A 16,611-nucleotide genomic window follows, 5' to 3' on the forward strand; every position below is an offset into this window, starting at 1 on the left:
AATAAACTTTGACCCCAGCATGGGTTTTAATGTGTATATATGAATCCATGTTGATCCCCCAAACACTTTCTCCTATCCCCCCAGCACCCAAGCCTCCTTTAGAGCCTTGACCTGGTTTTCTGATCCTGGTACCTTGGCCCGATCCTGTGCCTCTCACACAAGGCATCCTTGAGTCTGCCTGGAAGCTGTTCTTCCGCAGCCTTCCCAGGCCCAGCTTCCTTCCTCTTCCTTGGTTTCCATCTCAGCATGCCTGAGCACATCCTTTAGTGGGCCTCTTGCCAAAGGGTCACCTTGAGGGTTTTTGAGGGCTTCTCCAACAGTGTCTTTCTTCTGACTTTACATTTGATTAATAGTTTGTTGAGCACAGAATTCAAATACTTCCCAGGCATTTGAAGGCACTGCTCCACTGTCTCCTTGCTTCTAAAGTTACTGGGGGAGAGGGCCAGGTATATATTCTGATCCAAAATCTTTTGCACAAACCCCTATAGCCTTATCTCTTGTTGCTATGGCAAGATACTTGAGAAAATCAACTTTAAAAAAGAAAGTGAAAAGCCTATGAAGTGACTGGTACTGGCTCAGGACACCCAAAGCCAAATTCTCAGTCAATATAAAGGAGATTTATTTGCCCAAGGGGACAGAAGTCAGGGAATAAAACTCAAAGACAAGAGAGACAGAGGACAAGAGAGAAGAGGTCAGGAACAAGAGAGGGGGAGAGGTGTATTGGTGTGTGTGTGTGTTGGGGGGTGGGACAACAAAGAGCTGCCTTGAGATATAGAGGAGACAGATGTGGCCCATAGGAAAATGGCAGTTATGAGGGTAAAAGAGGAATCCCCATGTTAGGATGAGGGGCTTAATGTTGATCGGGCATGTTTATTAGGTGAGCCAAAGGTGGCTTTTGAACGCTAGATGCCAACACTTTGACGGCTGGGCCTGTGTCGTCAGCTTCAGGAGGAGGAGGTGGGCACATAGGACCTTGGTGGCTTCAGGGATGGAATCGAATGGTTATTAGCAATGACATGGGGCGGGTCAAGATCCTTCTGTCAGAGCCATGTTTGCTACGCCTTGGCTGGCTAGAAGCCCTTCAGACACTGAGATGGATTATTGGGAATAGTTTATTAGAAAAATTATTAATTCCATGGACAGAAAGACCAGACCAGACCAGACCGACAGACAGACAGACAGGCAGGCAGGCAGGCAGACAGACAGACAAGCAGGCAGGCAGGCAGACTGACATACAGATAAAACATGGCAGGGCTTCTCAGGAGAGTTTGTCAGAGTCTGGAAGCATAGGTAAGGTTCATGAAGCATAGTTAGATCTATGTCAGGTCCCTTCTGTGAGAAAAGATTCTCACCTGGAGCCTGCAGTTTAGCTTCTTAATTCCTCCACAGAAGGCAGGGAGGGGGGGTTGGTACAGGGTGGGGTCACTAGTATCCCTTCAATGTAAACCCAAGTTCAGTCCAGAAATCTGAGTACCTGGAAGCCTGTTAGCTAGAGGTCCACACAGCGCTCTCACTAGGGTGCTAGTCAGTACCTGTGGGAGGGCAGGGTCTGCTGCAGGTCTTAGAGTTGCAGAAGTCTGGTCTGGATCCTAACATTGAGCAAAGGTTTGCTTTGGCTCAAGCTTCCAGGGATTTCAGCCCACAGATTTGTGGCTCCATTATTTTGGGGGCAGTGGTGCATAGAGCTCTGTGGCATGGAACAAGTCTCACTGTATGGCATCAGCTGGGAGAGAGAGGGGGGAGACTGGAGAGAGACAAAGAGAGACAGAGAGAGACAGAGAGAGGCAGAGACAGATTGAGAGAGATTGAGAGACAGAGGCACAGAGAGAGACAGAGAGGCAGAGAGACAGAGACAGAGATTGAGAGAGACAGAAACAGAGAGACAGAGACAGAGAGACAGAGAGAGACAGAGAGAGGCAGAGACAGAGAGAGGCAGAGACAGATTGAGAGAGATTGAGAGACAGAGGCACAGAGAGAGACAGAGAGGCAGAGAGACAGAGACAGAGATTGAGAGAGTCAGAAACAGAGAGACAGACAGAGACAGAGAGACAGAGAGAGACAGAGAGACAGAGAGATACACAGAGAGACACAGAGAGAGACAGGGAGAGTTTGAGAGCCAGATATAGAGAGACAGAGAGAGAGAGAGAGAGAGAGAGAGAGAGAGAGAGAGAGAGAGAGACCATGTATGGGTTTGTGTAAGTTCCCTTGGATGCTAGAAGCATCAGAAGGCTGAGTTACAGGCAGTTGTGATCTGCCTGCCACCTATGGATGCTAGGGACTGACCTCAGGTCCCCTGAAAGAGTAGTGATGTTCTTAATTGCTGAGCCATTTCTCCAGACCAATATCTTTTCTTCGATCCCTGTGAATACACACTATAACTCAACAGAAAAGGTTTCATTTCTATAGTAACTTCTTTCCATGTTTATTTATTTTTGAGACAGAGAGAGTATCACTGTGTAGCACTGGCTGGCTTCATTAAACAGACCAGGCTGGCCTTGAACTCTCAGGAACCCACCTGCTTGTAGAGTGCTGGGGTTTCATATGTACACCATTAGGCCTGGCTCCCTTAATCTCTTTCCCTCTTCTTCCTTTTTTTCCTTTCCCTCTTTCCTGCTCCCTCCTTATATCCTTCCTCCCCTTTCTTGCTCTTTTTCTTCTTCCTCATTATCATAGGTAGGGTTTTTATTGCTGCGAGGAGACATCTGGGCTACAGCAGTTCTCATAATGGAAAGCATTTAATCGGGCCTGGCTTACAGTTCAGAGGTTTAGTCCATTATCATCAAGGCAGGAAGCAAGGAGGCACGTAGGCAGACATGGTGCTAAAGAAGGAGCTGAGCATTCTACGTCCAGATCTGCAGGCAGCAGGAAGAGAGGGTGTCACTGGGCCTGGCTTGAACATTTGAACTTCAAAGCCCACCCTCAGTGACATACTTCCTCCAACAAGGCCACGCCTCCAATCACGTTACTGCCAATGAGCCTTTGGGCGCCATCTTCATTTAAACCACCACAACTCGGGCTTTCTTTTTCTCTTTCTTTCCTGTTTTCTCTCTTTCTCCTTTTACATGCTCTCTCTTTTTTCATTCTTGCCTTTCTTTCTCTATTTTTCCTTCTTTATGTCCGCTGTTTACATTTCTGTTCCTCCCTTAGGGGTTTTTCTTAGAGGATGTGATTGGTCGTTCATATCAGGGAGGAAAACTGGAAAGCTAGTTGGAATCTCTGCATTTATGGAATAATTTGTTGAACAGGGAAGTGCCCAGTTGAGTGAGGGCTTACCTGTTTTTCCAATGATCTTATATACTAGCACAAGATATCTTTGTTTAGGTCCAGCTTTCTACAGGGGAAGCCTGTGTTTATGCCACCAGGGCATTATAGATTTAAGTGTGATCTTCTGAATGGATGTGTTAATGTCTAACTTCCAATACTCACTGTGCCTGTCCTTGCTTGGAAGCAGACCCTCAGTTAAGAAATGCCTCTATGAGATCAGGCTGTAGGCAAGCCTGTAGGGCATTTTCTCAATCAGTGATTCATGAGAGAGGGTCCAGCCTATTGTGGGTGATGCCATCCTGTGCTGATGGCCCTGGGTTCTATAAGAAAGCAGAACGAGCAAGCCATGATGAGCAAGTCGGTAAGCAGCACCCCTCCATGGCCTTTGCGTCAGCTCTGCCCTCCGTGTTCCTGCCCTGTTCGACTTCCTGTCCTGGCTTCCTTCAGTGATGAACAGTGCTGTATAAATGTGAGTGGAATAAACCCCTTTCCCCCCAGCTTGCTTTGATCATAGTGTTTCATTGCAGCAATACAAACCCTGACTAAGACACTGAGAAATCTGCCCCTTATCTCCATAAACACAATTTCTAGTTTTCAAGTCTCTTTAAGGTCGCAGTCTCCACAGCCATTATTTGTCCAAGATGTAAAACACACATGGCCACTTTTGGCATTTCCAAGCAGGGGTGCTGGACTTTCTGAGTACCCTTCAGGTAGCATCAAGGTAGATCCTGGAAGGAAGTCACCATGGAAAATTTATTCAGACACCACCTTCTGCTCCTTGATCTCCACACAGAGCTTCTCAGGGTGCATCATTGAGTAGAAGCAGGGGCTGAGATGACAGCATGGAAGAGACTCTGGGCATGAAGCAAAAACTCAACCTTGAGATTACTAAAGAGAGACTGACTGGATCCACCTACTTTTTACAAATGGAAATTCACATTTCAAACTGAGAACCCCCCCCCCAAAAAAAAACAAAAAAAAATTGGAATTTTCATCTCACCCTCTAATTATAAAACCAAACATTGCTGTGCTAAAAATCTTTGAATTCCAATCAACTACAGAAGGTTTCTTGGCTCCTCTTGTGTTGAGGCTTGTGACATCCTTAAAATTAATCAGCCGAACCTGGTTTACAGCTCACAGACTTCTAGGAAGACTGCTATATTTTTAACTGAGTGATCTTGCAAGATTTTCCTAGAGCCAGCTCAGCGCCGATGTGCTACTTCTGGCTCCCACCATCTTCTCATCTCCCTAGAGCCTCGAGGAGCTAGAGTACCCTGAAAAATTATCGACTCAAGATAAATGTTGATGCCCTCAGTGCTTTTTTTTCATTGGAAAAAAATGTGTTTTGTCAGGAAGGGTTTCCCACAGTCTTCAGGTCGTAGCAAGAGGTGATAACTTGGATATAACCCTAACCCTAACCCTAACCCTAACTCAACGTCCCTCTAACAGCATTGAAAGCTTATCTCCAGTGAAGGAGGTTATCAGAAAGGGGCTTTGGAAGTGAGTGGGACCATGAGGGCTCTTCCTTCATCTGTGGGTTAACCCATTGAAGCATTTATAATTAATTAGACTATTGGGAGGTGATGGAACTCTGAAAGGTGGGTGTATAGATGGAAGAAGTGAGTCACAGGGGTGGTGGTGGTGGTGGTGGTGGTGGTGTAGGAGGAATAGTCACTGTCACCTCTACTTTCCTGGATATATACCCAGAGGATTCCCAGGCATGCAATAAGGACACATGCTCCACTATGTTCATAGTAGCCCTATTTATATTAGCCAGAAGCTGGAAAGGACCCAGATATCCCTCAACGGAGGAATGGATACAGAAAATGTGGTATATATATACAATGGAGTACTACTCAGCAATTAAAAACAATGAATTCATGAAATTCTTAGGTAAATGGTTGGATCTGGAAAATATCATCCTAAGTGAGGTAACCCAATCACAAAAGAACACACATGGAATACAGTCACTGATAAGTGATTATTAGCTCAGAAACACTGAATACCCAAGACACAATTAACATATCAAATGACTCCCAAGAAGAAGGAAGGAGAGGTCCCTGATCCTGAAAAGACTTGATCCAGCATTGTAGGGGAGTACCAGGACAGAGAAGTAGGAGAATGGGCAGAGGGAAGAGGGCTTATGGGACTTTTGGGTAGGGGGGAACGGGGAAAGGGAAAATCATTTGGAATGTAAACAAAGAATATAGAAAATAAAAAATTGTAATAATAATAATAATAATAATGACTTCAAGAGAGACTAAGGATTACTGATGCAGACAATGCCAGCCAATTGGGAACCGCTGTTTAGAAGAGATGCTTTCTTGAGACCAATGGGGTGGGGCTGGAGGGTATTCAAGAAGTTTGCATCAGTTCAGAGCAGCTCGCTACCTTGTTTCTCACCTGCGCCCGAGTCTGTGTGGGTGTGGTCCGTGTCACTGACGCCAAGCCACCTCATTTCTAACTCCCAAGGGTGAGCAGTGCAGTGCCCAGGCAGCACTGGGATATGACACACAGAGACGTCCAACCTCCTCCACAGGTCTTTCCTATTATTCTGATTCTGTTATCAAGAGGTGACAGACGTGAGCAGCTCCGCACCACACTACCCTTCCTCTGTAATGTAGCAACATCGCAGCCGGCTGGAACAGTCTCCAAATATTTCCTCCTTGAAGATGCCTTTCATAGGTTATCTTGTGACAGAAACAAAAGCCCGACTGACACAGGCCCCAGGTCCCCACCTGCCTTGGGCTGCTGCTGTGGGGAGACAGCCTGCCTTCAGTTTATTTTTGGGGTTTTCATATCAGTGACAAAAACTTCACTTTTGTCTACTTTTCTCAGAAGACTGTTTCAAGGACCATTTGTAGAAGGGGTTACAGAATTATAGAGATCCCAGGACACATTTTGTAATCAGTCCTCTTTGAAGGCATCATGCAGGACAGACATATTTGGCTGTGTTGGGAACCTAACTTGAATTGCTGCAGAAAAAAATGAAACCTTCCTCCCTCCCCCAACCGTGACTATAACTGAAGGCAGACTTGAGATGGAAGAGGGTGTGACCAAACTCTGGGGCAGGCCTGTCTGGAATCAGGAACACTGTTCATTCTGTCCCCTACCTGCTCTCTGCTCTCTGCTTGGCCTCCTCCAGAGGGCAGCAGACAGACAGCTTCAGGAATCACCACATCAAGGGCTAGCTGTGTGCAAGGTGGAAACCCAAGGAGGGTCTGGGTTGGACGCATCCATCCTGTATCTCCCAGTAGAGGTAGCGCTGGGAGGATCTGCAGGAAGAGGACTGTGCTCTTCTGAACTGATCGAAGGAGCTGGAGGGAGAGAGCTGCCGGAGGCCCAGACCCGGCAGAGGCTGTTCACTGCTGTCAGCACAGCAGCATCCTTCACACCCAGGTTTCAGCAGGTTAAAGGGAGGGGTCATCTGCTTGCTCTATTCGACATCGCTCAGGACAGTATAGCTTGTGTAGTGGGACAGAGCCCTGGACAATCTACACCAACATAAATGCACAGCCTGCTTAGGGAGTAGGGGAGGGGCAGCAGAGACTGGAGAGGCCAGAAGAGCCTTAGGAATAGATGTGACTCGCCTGCCTGCCCCTCTCAGGTCCCTGCAGGAAGGAGACTCTGATCTAGATACTGAGCATCATTTGGTTGGTGCTTGGAGTCGGGGAGCCTCAGGAGAAGCCTTGAGCCAGCCCTCCAGCCGTACACCTAGGAACCCCAGCACTAAACTCTGCTCCATTTCAGAACCCTGGAAGCAAGGTTGCTCCACGGTTGCAATTAGAAGCATATCACACAGTTGTGAACCAGGGCTGAGGGGGTGAAGGACTGTACCCCTCAGTGGCTGCTGGGTGCTGGAATGTGGACTGTGGATGCCCCCAACCCCAGTTATCATAGGGTCTGGGAACTGGGATGCTGAGCCCAGAAGGTGGAGTCTTCACATCTCTAAGATGGCATATTTATGTTCAAGTGTCCTTGAAGCAGGGTGCCCTGTGCAAGTGATTGCTGAGGGAGGAGTGCCCACCTCCTGAGGGTGGACAAAGGAGATGAAGGGCAGGACAAAAGCTAGGATGTGGCTGAGGAGATCCCAGGATCTTCTCATGGGCTGGGGGTGGGGGTCAGGGTGGCCAGTGTGTGGGTTAGGGAGGGATCAGTAACAGGGCCAAGGACATTCATAGAAGCTCAGAGTGTGAACTGAGGGACCCTTGGGAGCCAGGGTCTTCTTGAGGGTGACCCATGGGAGTCTAATATGTGGGCTGGGTGGGTGCCATCAGGGTCCAGGCTATGACTGTGGGGTGTGGGATCCCATGGGGGTTTGGAGAGTGAGTCAGGATTGGAGGTTTTCTGTCCTGAGGCAAAGGCCTGGAGTGTTGTGCCCACATAAGCCAATCCTGGATGTGGGCCACCCCCAGGAGCAGTGCTCAGCCCTGCGTTAGTCATGGCTGTGCTGTGTAACAAGTTGTCACACAGTACCTGCCTTGAAATCCTGGTCTGGAGTTTGGGTGTGGCTTGGCTGGGTCCCCTGCTTGAGTTGGCATCTAGATGCTGGTTGAAGTTGATGTCTTTCTGAGCTTAGGGTCTTTCCATGGCTCCTGTGGTGGGTTTCAGGAATCTGTTGTGATGGCTGTAGGACTTCTATCTTGCTCCCTTGACAACGGTTGGTGTGGGGGCTGTTGGAAACTCCTACAGACTCCTAAGTTTGCTTGCCATATGACTCTCTCATGAGACAGCAGCTGGCTTTGTTAAGTCTTAGTCCACTGGGGACATTGGGTAAAACACCATGAACTCACAGCTCATGGTGGCAAAAGTTTCCACTTCCACAGTTCTGGGGGACAGAAGCCCAAGAGCAAAGCGCTAACAGCCTTGATATTTGGTGAGGTCTGTGTCCTGGCCCATAGATGGAGTTTTAAATTAGGGCTCCATTCTCATGGTCTAAACCTCCCAAAGGCCTTATTACAGTTGGCTTAATGTCAACTTGCCATAAACCAGAGTCCCTTGACTAGGGAGCCTCACAGGAAGAAGTGTCTAGGTTTCATTATTGGTGTGGGGAAGGCCAGTCCTGATCGTCAGGGATACCTTCTGCTGTCAGTCCATATAAATGGGGATGGTAGATGGAAAACCATCTCTCCTTGTGCTTTCTTTGCCTGCATCCAGCTGCAGAGTTGACTTGTCCTGCTGTTACTGCCGCTGAGTCCTTCACTGATAGCAGAACCAGTTTCCTTGTGAACTAGTGACTAGTGGCTCTCTGGGAACCTTGCTGGCTTCTGACAACCTATTGGGACTGCTGAGGTACCCAGCCTCACAGACCACATGACTACTAATTGTCAGGTAACCAATGAGAGGCAGGCATTGTGAGTTGCTCTGACTGCCCTGGAACCCAGCCTCAAGCACAAAGCGACTACCATGTTCTCAGCCTCTTAGATGTAACTCTGCTGCTTAGATGTAACTCTACTGTTTTCAAGCTGACTCAATAAGCTCATGGGGCACACAAAATCTTCCAGGGAGCCAGGAGTCTACCACATGAGTTGTGAAAGGGCGTAGACATTCAGACCAGAGACAGAGCCCTCTGAACTGAGAAGAGATGGCTGGAATGGTTGTCCCACCACCGCTTTATACAGTGACCTCAACGAGGGAGCCACTGTTCTTGTCAGGTGCAAGTGATGCTGGTCAGGTTCCATGTGCATGCAGGAGGAGAGATTAGACAGGGTCTCCCTTCAGCGGAGGCCTTTCTTGTACTGTGGCTACCTCATCCATGGTATCTCTAGAATGTGCAGCTCCCCGAATCCATGGACAGTGGCCCCAGAAGGAGTATAGACGTAACCCAGTAGATACCACCTTTACGTGGAGGACACTGGGAGAGAGCATCTTCTAAATGACGCTGGCCTGTGGAAACAAGGCCAACCAGAGTAGTCACCAGTGTCTCTCTGGTTACCTTTTGTGCAGCACAGCGATCAGCAGCGTGTCTGAAGTGCATCTAACCCCCACCCAGCTCCAGAGCACAGGGGCGCCTTGGAGATGGATCTGTTAACTCTGTCAGGGAAGACAATGGGAGTCTCCCCCTGGAACCAAATGGTAGAGTAGAATCCCAAATATGGGTGGTTGGGTGAGAAAGACATAGGGCTGGGATCTCCTCGCCAGTACAAGGGAGATTTGTTATGGGGTGCCACCAGGTTCCCAGAAGTCTCTGCAGTCACATGTGAGGTGGGGGAGGGTCTAGGTCACAGTAACCATTGCACAATAGAGAGTTTAAGCCCTTGTTGGGCACGGACACTTACTTCTTTACCTCTCATTGTAGCTGGCATGGCACCCTTCTAACAATGAGCGGGAAGAAGCTATTTTGAAAAGGCACAGTTGCGTTTGGACTCGGCAGAGAGAACCACCCATGGAATCCTATGCAAGGTGACAGTTCGGTTAACCTCACTGGAGGGGGCTGCTCTCGGCATTCAGCTGTCATTAAAAGTTGTCTTTTGGTAGCAGAGACATGTCCTGGGGCAGATGGTTCTCCCTGATGCTAATCTTGAACTCCACCCAAGAGAGAGGCAGCAAGCACCTTGGTGTTCTGTGAGGCCAGGATTCATGCCTGCATGGTGCAGAGAGGACTAGGGTGTGAGCAGGGAATGCTGTCCTCCCCACCCCGCCATGTCATATTGGGGGTGTGGTTTAACTCCTAGAGCCTCTGCTCCAGTTTTTACTTAAAGTAGGTAGGTGAGGACCCCCCCCACCCCCCCAGTTCAGGTCTGCATTCCCACTGCCCAGCAAGTGTATTCTCAGCAGCAGAGCATCAGGAAGCCATGGAGATGCATTGAGATTCTTCCTGGGGTGCTGCCTCCCCTTCTTCCCTCTACCGGAAGGAGGTAACACATAGAAGAAGCTAATGATTTTGTTTTCTGCACATGACTCCGATGGGACCTCCTAGTAAAATACAGATATCTCCTGATGCTTTGAGACATCTAACTTTTCACACGTGCCACTGGATGTCCGAGTGGTGAGAAGCGTAGAGGTATCCAAAGTTGGGGCTCTGACCTGAGCTCTGCTACTGACTCAGTGGGGGTCATAACAATGTCACCTGTCCTCTTGGGAATATGACTTTACTCATGTGTGAAACAGGAGCATAATTTCATGTTACCTCAATTCTCATGGGATCTGGAGATGGTGGTGTGGGTGAGAACACTTGGTATGTAAGTATGAGGACCCGTGTTTGAATGGCCTGCCCCCATTTAAGAAGCTAGGTGTGGCCAAGTGCGCACCTGCAGCCTCAGCAGTGTGTGTGTGTGTGTGTGTGTGTAGGTGGGGAGGATAGGGACAGGATTGGCTTGTCAAAGCTTGGCAGCTGACAGCTGAGTTCCAGTTCCAGGGTCAGTGAGAGACCTGTCTCAAGGGAATAAGTGGAGAGTGACACAACAGGAACCTGTGTTCTTCTCTGGCACCTAAGTGCGGGCCCCTCTTTCCAGCGTGTATATTTGAAAGGGCTTCAGGTCAGGAAAGTCCTTGAGATTTTTGAGAGATGTACTTTAAAGTGCTTTGCAAGGTACAAAGCTCTGTAGAAACCCATGCTCCCACTGGAGAGTTTCCGTAGGAGTCCGAGCCAGAAAACCGCCCCCATGCCAGTGTGCGTCCCAGAAGGAGACCGAGTCTCACAATCAGGATCATTATGTATAGAACTCTCGCCCTTCTTGCCTCTCGCGCTGGCAAACAGAGCTCTGGTTAGCGGCAAGCCAAGGAGACGACGCTAATTGCTGGGTTTGATATTTGAAAAGAGAGATTATTAAGCGAGGTCTCAGTTCAGAAACTTCAAGAAGAAATGGGAGGGTGTGGTGAGGGTGGAGGGGGGAGATTGCATTTCCTGTTTTTCTTTCTGATGGTGGTTGAAAACCATGGATACCCACGGAGAAATTCCAAAACTCATTCTTTTTCCTGCTAGAGGCCTGGCCCAAAAGGTGATGGGTGGAAGCGGCCAATTCATTATTTATTTTTGTAGCTATTGAAGTGGGTTTAAATTATTTAATTTCTTTATTTTATGTGTACGAATGCTTTGTCTGCATTTATGTCTGCACACCGTATGTGCCTCGTGCCCTTGGAGTTCTGATGGGGGTGTCAGGTCCCCTGGATCTGATGGTTGTGAGCTCCCATGTGGGCACTGGGAACTGAACCTGGGTCCTCTCCAGCCCCTCCATCCTTTTTGTCTTTTCTTTTTGTCTTTTTTCTTTTCCTTCACTCTCTCCCTCTCTCCCTCCCTCCTTCCCTCCCTCCTCCCTTCCTTCTTGTTGAGATAGGTTCTCTCTGCCTTTATTTGGAACTTGCTGATTCAGCTAAATTTACTGAGCAGTAAGTCCCAGAGATCTGCCTTTCTCTGCCTTCCCAGTGATCATCTGACACCGCAGTGTCTTTTTAAAAAAATTTTTAATGTGTATTTTGGGGACAGACCTCAGGTCCTCTTGCTCAGGCATTAAACATTTTATGGGCTTTGGTGATTTCCAACCCGTGGGATGTGACCCCCATGGGGGTCACATATCCCATATTTACATTGTGATTCATAACAGTAGCAAAACTACAGGTATGAAGTAGCAATGAAATCACTTATAGCTGGGGGTCTCTACAACATGTATGAGAGAGTCGCAGCATTAGGAAGGTTGAGAACCACAGGGCTAATGCTATTTCCACAGCACTTTAGGTTCTCATCGTTACCACAGTTAAGTTTTACTTCAGTAACCAATGACTGAAAATTATAATTCCTTCTAGCTCATGGTTGAGTTCCTTTTTTTTTTTCCTTTCTTAGAATTGGAGTTTGCAGGAGTCCAGCTAAATGCTTGTAGGGCAAAGACAGCCTTCATAGGTGACATCAGCTTGCAGAGCAGGCCAGAAGCAACAGAGCCCCAGGTCTGGTTTTCATTTACAGTTTGGGTCTGTCCTACGGCAGGGAGGGGAGAAGAGGGTCTGGAGGAAGGAAGGAGAAGGAGGAGGAGAAGAAGGCGGGGGGGGGGAGGGAGAGAGAGGCAGAGGCGGGAGCAAGAGGAGGAGCAGGAGGAAGCCCTGACTGTACCCCTGGACCCTGTCCAGTTTGGAGTTCAGCCTTCCACCAAAGGCTGCTCAGTTCTCCAGGCTGCAGCTCCCAGCAAGGATTGCAAGAGAGACTGGATCCTCCGTTCCTTGGTGGAGAAAGGTTGCAGCAAGAAAAGGAGACTCAGCGAGAGAGAAAACTATGCATTCTGGTGAAGCGTGATTGAGTTTAGAAGCCCAGGGACACGCATCTTCAGGTTTGCTCAGGGTAAGTGTGAGTTTTTTTTCTTGTCTGTTTTTCTCTGTGGCATGAAGGAAACACTTCAATCAGAAGTGAGTTAGTGGCTCTTACGATCACCCTGTCAGTCAGTTTCTGTACATATTTTAGGTTTCTGAAAGAGTCTGCTGCTGCTCTTTCTTTCCTTTGTGATGCCTGGGTTTCTTTAACTTGCTGAAGGTCACGGATTGCCCAGTTGAGTCTATCTTTGCTGCTGCTGGGAGCGTCCCGTCCTGTGTGTCCCTGCCTGCATACTGTGCACCCCTGACTGTGGTGCTCTCTGCCTGCTGGTGTGTTGAAAAGTCGTCTCTCCTTCCCCAGACCAGCTGCTTTGTTTGCAGAGGCATCTGATGGGAACACAGGGCAACGGCAGAGTGGATGGCAGAGAGCGCTCATCTCTTTGGGCTCTCCAAGGGTCATGGGTAGGGGTATACTGGTTAATGGGGAGAGGCTCTCTTCTGAGTTGGGAGAGATACTGGTGCCAGTTTCAGGGCTGGGCCGGAGCTGCTCAGCCATGGCCATCAAGGCTTCATCTTTTCAGGAATCTGAAGTCACTTTTGCAGGATCTGTCCTTTGGGGATGCTTAAGGGATCTTCAGACCTAAAGCATGCAGAATGTGATACTAGGGCAACTTTCCCAGTGGATAAAGCAAGGCTTGGGATTGGGCTGCCCTGGGTTGTCCAGATGGGAGGCCTGTGCCCAGTTGGGAGGCCCAAGGGCTATTCCCTGGCCATGAGGATGCTGGGTGGGGTTCAGGCCCTCTCTCACTGAGGATGGAAGAGTTCCTGGATGGCCGCCAGCCCATTTGGGGACCTATTTCAAGCTACCATGGGATCAATGCAAGGGTGGGGCCAATGGGAAGAGTTCATTGGAGTACTGGAGAGAGGCTAAAGGAAAATGAACTTCACAAAAGCCCAGGCAAACTTAGGGACCGGTGTGGACTTCAAGAGCAATCTGTTATGAGCACGAGTGGGCACATTCCACCCTAGAGGAAGCCATCTCTCTCCCTACCCCAGAGCTGATTTCAGATGAAAGCCCCAGCGCCTCAAAGCTTCAAGGGTACTCATGGGACCTGAGGAGAGCTCCCAACTTCCCAGAGGAAGCCGAAATGTGGAAAAGCCTTTAAAATAAAAGCCAAATTGCTCTTAATAAAATAATGTGGAGCCAGCTGGTTGCCGTAGTTGCCAGTCCTGGGACTTTTGGCTTCTTTGCTGGGTGATTGTGGTCATCCCTGGCTTATGGGCGTAGAGAGAGAAGCTCTGAGATGCTGGGCTACTGGCCGGGCCCACCTGAGTAGCTGGCCTCCAGGAGCATCCTTTCCCATTGCTGGGGTCACTGGGCTGCTGATCCAGCAGTAGGGGGGGCCCTTTAGACCTCCATGTGGGATAGGCTGACAGACTGACCTCCTCAGAGCAGACTGTCCATCTGTTACAATCTATTCAAAGCCACAGGGCAGTCGGCTCAGTCGTCACAAGGATACACAACTCATGGGGACAGAAGGGAGGCCCACTTCAGGGAGGAGGGCATGGTGCTGTGATTGGGATTCCAGTGTAGGACTGTCATATGCCCAGGCCAGCTTGAGGGCTCGGAGGGCTCACAGTAATAACCTGAATTTTGTGCTGTGGCTTTCTGCTGAGGCTGAAGGAATGGGGGTTTAGAACTTCTGTGAGAGAGATTTACAATTGGGAACAGTGGTCAAATATCTGGGCATCTTTGATCAGGCAAAACTTTGCATTGCTATAAAGGGAAATCCCTCCCCCTGCCCCCTCTGTCTTTCTCTCCCTCACTCATAGCAGTGAAAGGCCATTCAGCTAACACTGGGTGGGGAAGATGGTCAGGATGGGTGACAGAGAATGGCTCTCCTGGATTTTTCCAGTCTGGGAACTAGAGGGTGTGGCCACAGTGCCTTCTTTGAGGGTGACTGAGGTATCCTTTGGCCTAAGAGTGTCTCTTACCTTGGAAGTGTGTACCACACCCCATTCTGGTGGAAACTGTCAATCCTGGAGCCTAATGATGTCCCTGAGACAAGACAAGCATGGTTCAGAGTGAGAATGTCTGAGGCTCTGCACTTTGCTTTATCCTACAATAACTGCAGTTTTGTGACTTCAGACAGTACAATGTACAATGTATCAATGACCATAGAGTATCAAAAATTCCTTTATTCACCCAGCTTCTGGAGCTGTGAACTGTGACCTTATTTTTGGAGTAAAACCTACAGACTCCAGTGTTCAAGGCTGCCACCTCCTCCTGAGACCACCTCCCTCCTTTGGCGTGGGTGGAGACATTTACTATCCAGGGCTCAGTTTTCTTTCCCGCTCTTTCCAGACGTTTGGTGACTTGGAGAAAGAGTGGCCAAAATAGAGCTGCTGTCTGAGCTGAGACACCACCTGCTTTTATGAGAAATTCCACATTTAGGTTTGAAAATTCATTAGTGAGTTGCCAGTTGTGTCGTGTAAGATGCTGTTGTAGGCGTGCTAACAATGTTAGCAAGAGAGAAACGAGACTGCCGTCACTTCTTTGTGGAAGAAGCCGAGAATTGGGTGTCTTCTGGGCAGGGGTGGCAGGTGATGCCCAGGGCTCAGTGAGACACTGTGCACTGAGGAAGCTTTTCTTCACTGACTGACCTACAGGCAGGAACTGCACATGGTGTCCTGGCTGTGGCAGACAGGCAGTAAAAACACACATAAATAATTTATGACTTGGGAAGTGACATTTAAAAATCCTGTTGGTAGCTCAGCCAAACCCAGAAAACACTTCAGATTTTAAGAATTATTATATTTTTAATTATTTCCAATATGTACATGCATGTGTGGGGGTGTGAACATGAGTGCAGGTGTCTGCAGTGGCTAAAGACACTGGATTGCTCTGGAGCTGGAGTTGTGGGAGGTTATGAGCAACCTAATATATGAGCTAGGAACTAAACTCAGGTCCTATGCAAGAGCAGTGAGTGTTCTGACCTGCTGAGCCATCTCTGCAGGCATGCTTCAGCTTCTAACACACGTTGTTAAAGGAGATGAAGATGTTTCTCTCTGTTCTCCCGCTTCTAGTTTATAAAGTTTCTTTGTGTTACTCATGGTCCAAACCCCAAGTGATAATTCTCCATAATATCCATTGCCGTCTAGATCATAGCTGTGAGTGTCTTGTTGGGGAGTTCACGCCAGGTCCTGGTTTTTAAAAAGAGAGACCCACTTTAGCAATGAATTAAGCTAGCTTTCAAAATTGAAATTCTTAACGCATCCCATTCTCCCAGGTCTGCTTTGGGAAAGAAAGTTTGAGTGGGCTCATAGCTGCTTCTGGGGCTGCATTCTGGTCTCTTTTCTCTAGAGGGCACTGTATCCCTTGGAGTGCCTGGAAGATCCAAGTTCCTGGCGAATTCCAGAGTGGGGTTTTGGGGAGTTGACCAATTCACACCCCAGCTTGTGGGTGGCAGTTGGGATTGGCTATTTCAGGCCAGCCTCTGTGATGGGCATACATCTAAAATTCCATTTTTCTTCCTTGCTTGTGTATGAGCATACAGAAATGAAATTACACCTTCATACAACACATTCTCTGTTCTTAAGTAATTGCAGGTGAAGAGCATTGGGCAACTGGGGGATTTTAAAGGAAACATATTGCCTGAATCTAAGTTACAAGCACTCCCACAGAGAGCATGGGGACTAAAACACACTCGCACACACACCGAATAAGCTCTTATTTGAACACTGGAAAAGTATTAAAATCTCCTATCTGGTAGCTCTTAATGAGTGTGTAACCTGCCCTTTGCTGCTCTCCCTAGCAGAGAAACATATTTAAAAGAATTTCATATAAATATCTCATTATAAGTATTTGTTGATTAAAATACATTGGCGACTCTCTGACTTTTCATCATTTATCAGAGAGGACCTGAGGCGTTGAATTCCATCTCAGAGCACCGCTAGCTTCTCTTAGTTGTCTCCCAACATGTTCTCAGGTTTACTTGTCCATCAGGTTCCTTCATTCCAGGGTGCTAAGCTTCAAGATCAGGTTGGCAAAGTTCATGACTTCTGTTTGGCTATTGAAATAGCGAAAAGAACATTGTCTTGGCAATGAAG

The 16,611-nt window shown here is 48.2% G+C and overlaps 1 protein-coding gene across 1 annotated transcript in view; it reads left to right on the forward strand.

Moving 5' to 3' along the window:
• Nucleotides 1–12,349: 12,349 nt before the first annotated feature.
• The window catches only part of Col6a3 (collagen type VI alpha 3 chain), an 87,875-nt gene continuing 83,613 nt past the window's right edge, over nt 12,350–16,611 (forward strand). The window contains exon 1 of the mRNA XM_052193189.1: nt 12,350–12,532. The gene's annotated coding sequence lies outside the window, so the exon portion shown is untranslated. The remainder of the gene's footprint in view (nt 12,533–16,611) is intronic.

The sequence above is a fragment of the Apodemus sylvaticus genome, chromosome 9 (genome assembly GCF_947179515.1).
Source record: "Apodemus sylvaticus chromosome 9, mApoSyl1.1, whole genome shotgun sequence".
NCBI lineage: Eukaryota > Metazoa > Chordata > Mammalia > Rodentia > Muridae > Apodemus > Apodemus sylvaticus.